The sequence below is a fragment of the Nyctereutes procyonoides genome, unplaced genomic scaffold (genome assembly GCF_905146905.1).
Source record: "Nyctereutes procyonoides isolate TBG_1078 unplaced genomic scaffold, NYPRO_anot_genome, whole genome shotgun sequence".
Taxonomy (NCBI): Eukaryota; Metazoa; Chordata; class Mammalia; order Carnivora; family Canidae; genus Nyctereutes; species Nyctereutes procyonoides.
Genome location: NW_026575125.1, coordinates 109,836,299 through 109,847,196, shown reverse-complemented (window position 1 = coordinate 109,847,196; position 10,898 = coordinate 109,836,299). Strand labels below are relative to the sequence as shown.

At 40.1% G+C, this 10,898-nt stretch overlaps 1 pseudogene; it reads right to left on the bottom strand.

Annotated features, from left to right (window-relative positions):
- Nucleotides 1-5,243: 5,243 nt before the first annotated feature.
- On the bottom strand, nt 5,244-6,520 carry LOC129518117 (keratin, type I cytoskeletal 18-like; annotated as a pseudogene).
- Nucleotides 6,521-10,898: the final 4,378 nt, after the last annotated feature.

The window sequence follows — 10,898 nt, the reverse complement described above, 5'->3', positions numbered from 1 at the left end:
ACAAAATACTCCTTGGCATGCCCCAGATTATGTTTAGTTAGGGACGCCTAGGTGGATCAGTAGGCTAAGCATCTGACTTTGGCTCAGGTCATGATCTCAGGGTCCTGGGATGGAGCCCTGTATTGGGGTGCCCGCTCAGCAGACAGTCTGCTTCTCCCTCTCCATCTGCCCATTGTGCCCTCCTCATGCTCTCTCAAATAAATAAATGAAACCTTAAAAACAAAGATTATGTTTAGTTGTCTCAGCTAATATCTGATTCATGATGAGTACTTGGATGCATGATCACTGCCTCATGATCTTGTTTTCAATATTTACTAGCATCTAATAGCAACTCATCAGTTGTTTTTCCAAAGTTCGTTTTAAAAGATAGTGTGGCTTTGCTCCAAAATTTTAATGGTTTCCAATATAAGTTGTCCTATTTGAGTTTACCATAGGCTACACAGAGCATGCAAATATACTAGTGACATTTTAGGCATATTTGGATGTGTCCTGTTATAATTGCAATTGGAACTAGCTGAAGAGCTTTCTTTTCTCTGGCCCCCATAAAAATCTGGCAGCATAAATATGCACTGTTATCCCCAAAGAATAACGAATCTCATACAGTGTTATAGTTTTTTCTTAGGGCCAGAAGATACTTCTCCTTCACCACAAAGGAGATATTATAACATGCCTTCACATTAGTGGTTTCCTGGGAATTCTGCTTTATTTTCTTGAGATTTATTTTCTGCAATGTTTGAACATTCTCCTAAGACATCCAAGGAAACTGCTAGTATCTATTTCCCAGATAGAAGCAAGATGTTATCAATGTAAGAGACCAAAATGGGTGTCCTGTAAAATTGTGGGGCGGTTAAGTTTCCTTTAAACTAAGCATATCGAGAGAAAATACCATTTGCAGTTCTGATTTGCTCTAGTAAGGAGACCACACCTTGAGCTGTAGCTACAAAACCTCTATTTGATTAACTTTACTGATATCTAATACTATTCTCCAAGACCTTTTGGATTGTTTATTGGCCAAATGAGAGAATTAAATAGTGCTATTATTTGAATCAATAGGCTTAGATCTTACAAGTCATTCCATGGTGGCAATTTAATCGACAGTTCCCCTAGAGGAATACACTGTTTGATAGGTAGCCCTTATTTGATTCAATAGTCAGGAAGTGAAAATGGAATTATGTCATTTGTTGAAGGTATGTATCTTCAAAAAAAAAATCAGAAACAAGGAAAAAAAAACAGTATGAGTTTGTTGTTATATGGCCAAGTATGAGCATTTCAGTTTAGAATTCCACTTATCATCTTGACTCCATATGGCCTCATTTGACTAATAAATTAAAACTGTGTGATAGGTCCTCAGGAGATAGTGTTAGCTTATTGCCCATATATAATCCCCCCAAAGATTTATTCATTATATCTATGATGTAGGACTAATCATATTGTATGAACAAAAAGTAGCTAGCATACTAGAAATCTTGACTTTTATCACTCTCTAAAGAGTGGGGGATATATGCATGAATTTTAAGGACCTAGACATATTAGTAAAAATTTAGATGTCTGCTGGTCAGGGGCATTCAAGTATGTCCTATCTGCTTTGGGCTGAACTGTGTCCCCTACTCTGAATTCATATGTGGAAGTCCTAAACCCTAGGAACTCAGAATATTACTGTGTTTGGAGTTAGGGTCTTAAAAGAAGAGATTAAATTAAAATGAGGCCATTAGGGTAGACAGATGTCCTTATAAGAAGAGAAAGTTTGGATACAGAGTATGTCCACACATAGGAAAGAGTGTCTAAAAACACAACAAAAGGTGACTGTCTACAGGCCAAGGAGAGAGGCCTCAGAAGAAACAGATAAATGAAAACCTCCTGACACTGCTATCTTGTATTTTTAACCTCTAGAACTGCAAGAAAATCAATTTCTATTGTTTATACCATCCACTCTGGTATTTTGTTATGGCAGCCCTGGGAAACTAATACACCATCCAAAGTAAGGGACAAATTATTGCACCTTGCACCTTCTACTGACAAAGAAGTATGATGCCTGACAGCTTCTTCGTATTTTCTTAGCAGCATATTTTATACCTAAGAAAACTGCTCCAATCCATATGCCAGGTAACCCTAGAGACAGCTAGCTTGAGTTGGGCCCAGAGCAGGAAAAGGATGTATATCGGGTCAGGATGTGATACAAATGCAACATCCACTTGGGATGTATGACCTGGCAGACATATGGCATTGGAGATATTAAAGGTGGCAAAAAGATGCTTTGTGGAGTTTGTTGAAAGAACCAGAGGGAGAGTCAGGAAACAGGCCGCCAGAGATTCTGACATAAGATCAGAATTTAGTGGCAGGAGTTTCCGTATAACATTGCATACAATCAGAAGACTTACTTTACAGCAAATAAGCAGGAGAGATACTCTCTAAAAGCTGCTGGCCTCTACCAAACATTTACTTATTTTTTTTATTTTTTTTCTATCAAACATTTAAAGAAAAGTTAATGTCTGTTCTTCTCAAACTATAAAAAAAAACAAAAAGGAAAAAAAAAACTTCCAATTTCATTCTTTTTTTTTTCCAATTTCATTCTATGAGGCCAACATTACCCTGATACCAAAGCCAGATAAAGATACCACAAAAAGAACAATAGACCAATATCCCTGATGGACATGGATGCAAAAAATCTCAATAATATACTAAGCTGAATCCAACAATACATTAAAAAAATCATTCACCATGATCAAGTAGGATTTATTCCTGGGTTGCAAGTGTGGTTCAATATTTACAAATCAATCAATATGATAAACCATATTAATAAAAGATAAGAACCATATGATTATTTCAATAGATGCAGAAATTTGACAAAGTATAACATCTATTCGTGATAAAAACCTTCACCAAAGTAGGTTTAGAAGAAACACACATCAACATAGTGAAGGCCATAGATGAAGAACCCCCAGCTAATATCCTCAATGGGGAAAAACAGAGCTTTTCCTCTACAGTCAGAAACAAGACAAGGATGTCTATTCTCACCACTTCTATTTAATATAGTACTGGAAGTCCTAGTCAACAGCAATCAGACAACAAAAAGCAATAGAAGGAATTCAAATGGTAAGGAAGAAGTAAAACTTTCACTAGTTGCAAGTGACATGATACTATATATAGAAAACTAGAAAGACTCCACCAAAAAACTGCTAGAACCAATACGTAAATTCAGTATAGTCACAGGATACAATATCAATATACAGAAATCTGTTGCATTTCTATACACCAATAATGAAGTAGTAGAAAGAGAAATCAAGGAATCCATCCCATTTACAATTGCACCAAAACCATAAGATACCTAGGAATAAACCTGACCAATGAGGTGAAAGACCCATGCTCTGAAAACTATAAAACACTGATGAAAGAAATGAAGATGACATAAAGAAATGGAAAGACATTCCATGTTTGTGGATCAGAAGAACAAATCTTGTTAAAATGTCTGTGCTACCTAAAGGAATCTACACATTTAATGCAAACCTATCAAATTACCGACAGCATTTTTCAATGAGCTAGAACAAACAATCCTAAAATCTGTATGGAACCACAAAAGACCCTGAATAGTCAAAAGAGTCTTGAAAAAGAAAAGCAAAGCTGCGGGCATCACAATTCCAGACTTCAAGTTACATTACAAAGCCGTAGTAATCAAAACAGTATGGTACTCGCACAAAAATAGACGCATAGATCAATGGAACAGAATAGAAAACCAAGAAATAAACTCACAACTATATGGCCAATTAATCTTTGACAAAGGAGGTAAGAAAATAGGGGAAAGACCATTTCTTCAACAAATGGTGTTGGGAAAACTGGACAGCAACATGCAAAAGAATGAGTGGAACAGGACCACTTTCTTACACCAAACACAAAAATAAACTCAAAATGGATGAAAAACCAAAATGTGAGACAGGAAACTGTAAAAATCCTATCTCTAGGATAGGAAGGATCTCTCACAGGAAGTAATCTCTTTGACATTGGCCGTAGCAACTTCCTCCTAGATATATCTCCCAAGGCGAAAGAAACAAAAGCAAAAATAACCTATTCAGACTACATCAAAATAAAAAGCTTTTGTACAGTGAAGGAAACAATCAAAAAAACTAAAAGGCAACCTATAGAAAGGGAGAAGATATTTACAAATGACAAATCTGTTAAAAGGTTAGTATCCAAAATCTATAAAGAGCTTATACAGCTGAACACTCAAAAAGCAAACAATCCAATTAAAAATTGGGCAGAAGATATAGACACTTTTCCATAGAAGACAGTCAGATGTCCAATAGAAAGATGAAAAGATGCTCAACATCACTCATCATCAGGGAATTGCAAATCAAATTAACAGTGGTCTATCCTCTCACACCTGTCAGAATGGCTAAAATCAACAACAGAAGACACAGCAGGTGTTGACAAGGTTGTGGAGAAAGGGGAATGCTTTTGCACCGTTGGCAGGAAAGCAAACTGGTGCAGACACTCTGTTAAACAGTTTGGAGTTTCCTCAAAAAGTTAAAAATAGAACTAACCAAGATCCAGCACTACTAGGTATTTATCCAAAGAATACAAAAATACTAATTCAAAGGGATACATGCATCCCGATGTTTATAGCAGCATTATCAACAATAGCCAAATTACGGACGTAGCCCAAGTGTCCATCAGTTGATGAATGGATAAAGATGAGATGATGATGATGATGATGATGTGTGTGTGACGGAATATTACTTAGCCGTAAAAAACAATGAGATCTTGCCATTTGCAATGACATGGACAGAGTTACCGAGTATTATGCTAAGTGAAATATGTCGGTCAGAGAAAGACAGATGCCATATGATTTCACTCATATGTGGAATTTAAGAAATAAAACAAATGAGCAATGGGAAAAGAGAGAAAAACAAACCAAGAAACAGACTCTTAGCTATAGACAACAAACTGATAGTTACCAGAGGGGAGCTGGGGGTGATGGGTGAAAAAGGTGATGGGGATTAAGGAGTTCACTTGTGAGGAGCACTGGGTTTTGGAAGTTTTGAATCACTATATGGTACACTTGGTACTAATATAACACTGTATGTTAACTAACTGGAATTTAAATAAAATCTTAAAAAATGAATAAAAATAAAACATTGGAAACCTTCTTTATTTTTTATTGTTTTTTTTTTGTTTTGTTTTGTTTTGTTTTTTACCTCTGGACCTTTTATTGGCCTCCTGCTCCTCAAAGGGTACCCTGTTTTGCTGCCTCAACGCCTCAGAATTTTGGTGTTGTTGGTCTCAGACACCACCTTGCCGTCCACGATCTTGCGGGTGGTGGTCTTCTGGATGGTCTGCAATGAGTTGCTGCTGTCCAGGGCGTCAGTAAGACTGAAGTCCTCCCCGTCTTCCAACAGGCCACGGTAGGTGGCAATCTCAGCCTCCAGCTTGACCTGACGTTCAGCAGGGCCTCGTACTCCTGGGCCTGGCGCTGCCCCTCTGCCCGGGTCTGGGACAGCTCTGACTCCAGGTGCGGCAGGACCCCGTTGAGCTGCTCCATCTGCATCGCGTAGCGGGTCTCAACCTCCCTCAGGCTGTTCTCCAAACTGGCCTTCAGGTTTCTCATGGAGTCCAGGTTGATCTCCAAGGACTGCGCGGTAGGTCTCAGCTCCGTGAGGGTCATCTCAGCTTCTCCGATCTCAGCGGTCTGTGTGGTGACCACTGTGGTGCTCTCCTCGATCTGCTGAGACCAGTACTTGTCCAGCTCCTCCCGGTTCTTCTGAGCCAGCTCATCATACTGGGCCCGGATATCTGCCATGATCTTGCTGAGGTCCTGAGATTTGGGGGCATCCAACTCCACCGTCAACCCAGAGTTGGCGATTTGGTTTTGTAGACCCTTTACTTCCTCCTCGTGGTTCTGCTTCATGAAGAGTAGCTCCTCCTTGAGAGCCTTGATCTCTGTCTCTAGCTGCAGCCCAGTGACATTGGTGTCATCAATGACCTTGCGGAGCCCATGGATGTCACTCTCCATGGACTGGCGCATAGCCAGCTCTGTCTCATACTTGACAGAAGTCGTCAGCAGCGAGCCGGGCGTTGTCAATCTGCAGAACGATGCGGGCATTGTCCACAGCACTTGCAAAGATCTGAGCCCTCAGGTCCTCGATGGTCTTGAAGTAATGCCCCCAGTCTCTGACCTGGGGGCCCTTCTCCAGGTGTTCCCGGATTTTCATTTCCAGTCTCTGAATATCAGCCTCCAGGCTCCTCACCCTCTCCAGGTAGGAGGCCAGGTGGTCATTCAGGTCTTGCATGGTCTCCTTCTCACCCTGGTGCCCCCTATGCCTGCCAGACCCCCGGCCATCCCCACGGCCGGGACCCCGGACCCCCAGCCACCCCGGAAGCTGGATATGGAGATCCAGGAGCCCGGGCCCACTGTGCCTGTATAGACGCTGGCCGCGCTGCTGCTGGGCCGGACCCGGTGGCTGGGCACCTGCACGGAGCCCAGGGACCGGTAGTTGGAGGAGAAGGTGGAGCGGGCAGTGAAGCTCATGCTGCTCGGAGAGGCAGAGGGAGCCAGGGCTCAGGCTCGGGCCAGGGACCTGGAAACCTTCTTTAAAATACATCTTAAATGCCGATTAGGGATGATACTATTTAAGAATGCGGTGGTATCTTCAAGACACCTTTTTTTTTTTTTAATTTTTATTTATTTATGATAGTCACACACACACAGAGAGAGAGAGAGAGAGAGAGAGAGAGAGAGAGAGGCAGAGACATAGCAGAGGGAGAAGCAGCCTCCATGCACCGGGAGCCCGACGTGGGATTCGATCCCGGGTCTCCAGGATCGAGCCCTGGGCCAAAGGCAGGCGCCAAACCGCGCACCACCCAGGGATCCCCAGGACACCTTTTATACCTTGAATCAAGGACATTTATATAGTTGTCTGTAGGAAAAATACGTAGGACTGGATACTGTGAAGTTCTTATTATTAATCCAAGTGACTCCACTTGTAAAATACACACATCTGATCCCTACAAATCTGGACTTTGCTGGTTTAAAGGTCTTCGGTTCTAAATGAGGAATACTTCTGCCAGAGGACACATGAAGAGTAACATTGAATCATACGCTGTGACTGCTACCTTGGCACTCCAGTCTCCTTGTGCAAAAGAAACAGCAAACAAGAAGAGGAGTTAAGAACTTGCCATGGATAACTGACCATGATCATCAGAAGGATGCGGGGCTCTTTCACATCATGGGAACAGGGGAATATGTGTGTTTCCAAGTGATCATCCCGGGTCACTCCTGATTACTTGCTTTTCCCGTTGTAATAATAAATTCAGCAATCCACACCAGAAAATGGAATAGTGACAAAGTGAATTATGGTTTGCATATGTCACCAGGAAAGTCATAAACACCGGCCGAGTTATGATTTTAGAGTGAGAGGAATCTAGAACAAGCGTGGAGGAGGAAATGTGTATCAGCTGTGACCTTGAAACCAACTGGAGCACTGTGAGTGGTTCATCCCACCAACCTTTTTCTATGTTTCCTCCAGGAAGAGAGGTTCACCAGAATCCTGGAGGAACGGCATCTGAAATATATATGAAGTGAATCTAAGCAGCACAAGGGATGGACTATGATGAGCACATAGATGCAATTCCCAGATCCCTCTTTGTGGGAGGACCTGATGATTTAGCTACTATATCAGCAAACATGCTTTTGTTGTCCATCTCTTCAGAGATTCCTTAGGTTCAGAGATCTGCCTGGCTGACGATCATGCCCCTTCACAGGACGGCCCACATTCAATGGCTGATTAATGCAGAAGTATAATGGTGTGATCATCTTCTTCTGTAAATTTTTTCTCTCTTTTTTTCTTTTGTAAATTTAAATCAGTTTTATTTTAAAATTTCCAACATTGATAACTTTTATGGAAAGCATCCAAACACAGGCAGAACTTTGTCAGACAGCATTGGTATGGGTAGCTAACGGGCATTAGAACTTGCAACCTCCTTTGTGACACCCCAGGCTCCCTGGTAAACTCTGCTTCCAAGTACTCCCATAAACCACACTACAAACTCAGTCTGTGTTCTCCACTGAACAGCTTCAGTTCATGTGAATGGTTCTTTTTTTAAAATTTTTTTATTTATTTATGATAGTCACACAGAGAGAGAGAGAGAGGCAGAGACATAGGCAGAGGGAGAAGCAGGCTCCATGCAGGGAGCCCGACGTGGGATTCGATCCCGGGTCTCCAGGATGGCGCCCTGGACCAAAGGCAGGTGCAAAACCGCTGCGCCACCCAGGGATCCCAACGTGAATGGTTCTATCATCTTAGCAAAACTAAAGATAATCTGAAGGGCTAGTCTAGCTCTAGAGCTCCTCATGGCCTTGGCTAAGATTGGGCCTGCATCACGGTGGATCCTAAAGCCACTCATTAACAAACACCCTGCACATCTATCTCAAAGTCTCCTTCCTGGAGAACACGACCGCTAATACTTGTCTAACCCTAGTGAAAGGAAGCACATTTGGGGAGAGTATTAGGTTTTAGTTGCAAGGGATAAATCACTTCTTTAGGCATGAAAAGCATGCCTGTAAGAACTTCGGAGCATTTGCTGGAGTTATCTCTGTTTTCTGTATCTAACCATGTATCACTGTTGTAATTATTAGTATTTTACTCTTTCCTAATTACTGTGGCAACTTTATCACTTAATTTGCTCCAGCAACAGTTATTATTGAAACTTTCCATTAATCTTTGTGTTTGGTTTATAGCAGTCTGTGTGTGTGTGTGTGTGTGTGTGTGTGTGTGTGTGAAAAAGCGATCAGGTAATAGTCCTGAGTTTTATTACATGCCTTGAGGGAAAAATTTGAGGTTTGAGCTTTATCTGATCAGTCAAAAAGAATCATCCTAGACCATCCCATTTAAATTAGTTTCTAGCAGCAGTTACCTGGCCTCCCAGAAGAACTTCACCTTCAGCGGGCTCATTGCCTCAGGATATCTCAAGAAAACTTCTTTAGGTTATTCTATACTCCATGACACAGTCTGCTAGTTTACCATTCTGGAATCTGAATGGGCATCTTACTGGCTTTCGTCTTAGCTCAATAAACTATTACAGATATATTTTCTTGGGTCTTATTTCTGGGAATCGTGATATTAAACTATAAAGATTAATCCTAATTAGAAGAGACTAAAAGGAATTTATTAGAATAAAAGTGTAGTTCAAATATTTGGGAGAAGAGTAGAACAAATTAGCCGCAGGAGAAGCAAAAACTATAGCAGCTCTTGAAGATATCAGTAACAGGGTATCAGGAACTGTCTTGAAATATTTCCTGAGAATTTCCCCTGGTGGTTCTGAAGTAGAAAATCTAGAATATGACTTAGGAATTCAGGTCTGTTATAGTACATATTTTTAGAGTGTTGCCCACAGTAACTTAGCCCCAACCACCTTCTGCCCCTTTGTGTGTATTCCCAAATTTTAAAAATTTCCAGAGTCCCAAACTAAAAAGCTTCTGCACAGCAAAGGAAACCATCAGCAAAATGAAAAGGGAACCTACAGAATGGGAGAAAATATTTGCAAATCATATATCTAATACCCAAAATATACAAAGAGTTCATATATCCCAGTAGAATGTAACAAAACAAAAATCCCACCAACCTGATTAAAAAATGGGTAGAGCATCTGGTTAGAAATTTTTCCAAAGATGGTGCACAAAAGTCCATCAGGTACACGAAAAGGTGCTCAGTATCACTAGTCATCAAGGAAATGCAAAAAAAAAAAAAAAAAAAAACCACAGTGAAATATTCTCATACCTTATAGAGTGGCTATTCTTAAAGACAAGAAACAACAAGCGTTGGTGAGGATGTGGAGAAAAGGGAACGCCTGTGCACTGTTGGGGGAATGTAAACTGGTGCAGCCACTATGGAAAACAGTATAGAAGTTCCTTAAAAACAACAAACAAAAAAAAAAAAACAAAACAAAACACCTGAACATAGAACTACCATGTGATTCAATAATTCTGTTTCTGGATGTTTATACAAAGGAAATGAAAACACTAACTCAAAAACATATCTGCACCTCTGTGTCCTTTGCAGCATAATTTGCAATAGCAAATACATGGAAATAACCTAAAGGTCCATTGATGGATGAATAGGTAAAGAAAATGTCTGATATAGACAGTACATATCTGGCTGAATATATATTCAGAATATATATATATATATATATATATATATATATATTATTCAGCCATAAGAAAGAAGGAAATACTGCCACTTGTGACAACATGGGTAGACTTTGAGGCTATTATGCTAAGTGATATAGGTCAAGCAAAGAAAGACAAATACTATATGATTTCACTTATATGTGGAATCTAAAAGAAGAAAAGAAGAATAAGGAAAAGGAAGAGGAGAAGGACGAGAAGAACATCGTGGATACAGAGTGGTTTGGTGTTTTGCCAGAGGCAGGAGGTCAGAGATGAAGAAAATGGGTAAAGCCAGTCAAAAGGTACCAACTTCCAGTTATAAAATAAATAAGTCCTGTGTAACATACAGCACGGATGCTATAGTTAATCATACTGTATCACATATTTAAAAGTGCTAAGATAGTGAATCTTAAAAGTTGTTACCACAAGAAAAAAAAATTGTAATGATGTGTGGTGATGGATGTTAACTAGACTTATTGTGGTGATCATTTCGTGAACTTTACATTTAATGAGTCATCATGTTATTAAAACTCACTGGAATTTAAATATAAACTTGGAAGGAAAAAAAAAGTGCATTAAAAAAAGACTTACTCTACAGCTATGGTAATCAAGACAGAGTTGTACTGGTGACACAATAGAGTCCAGACATAGACCCTCATAAATCTAATCAACTGTTTTTTTCACAATTTTTCACATTGTGATTTTTCACAATGGAGCAAAGACAACACGATAGAGCAAA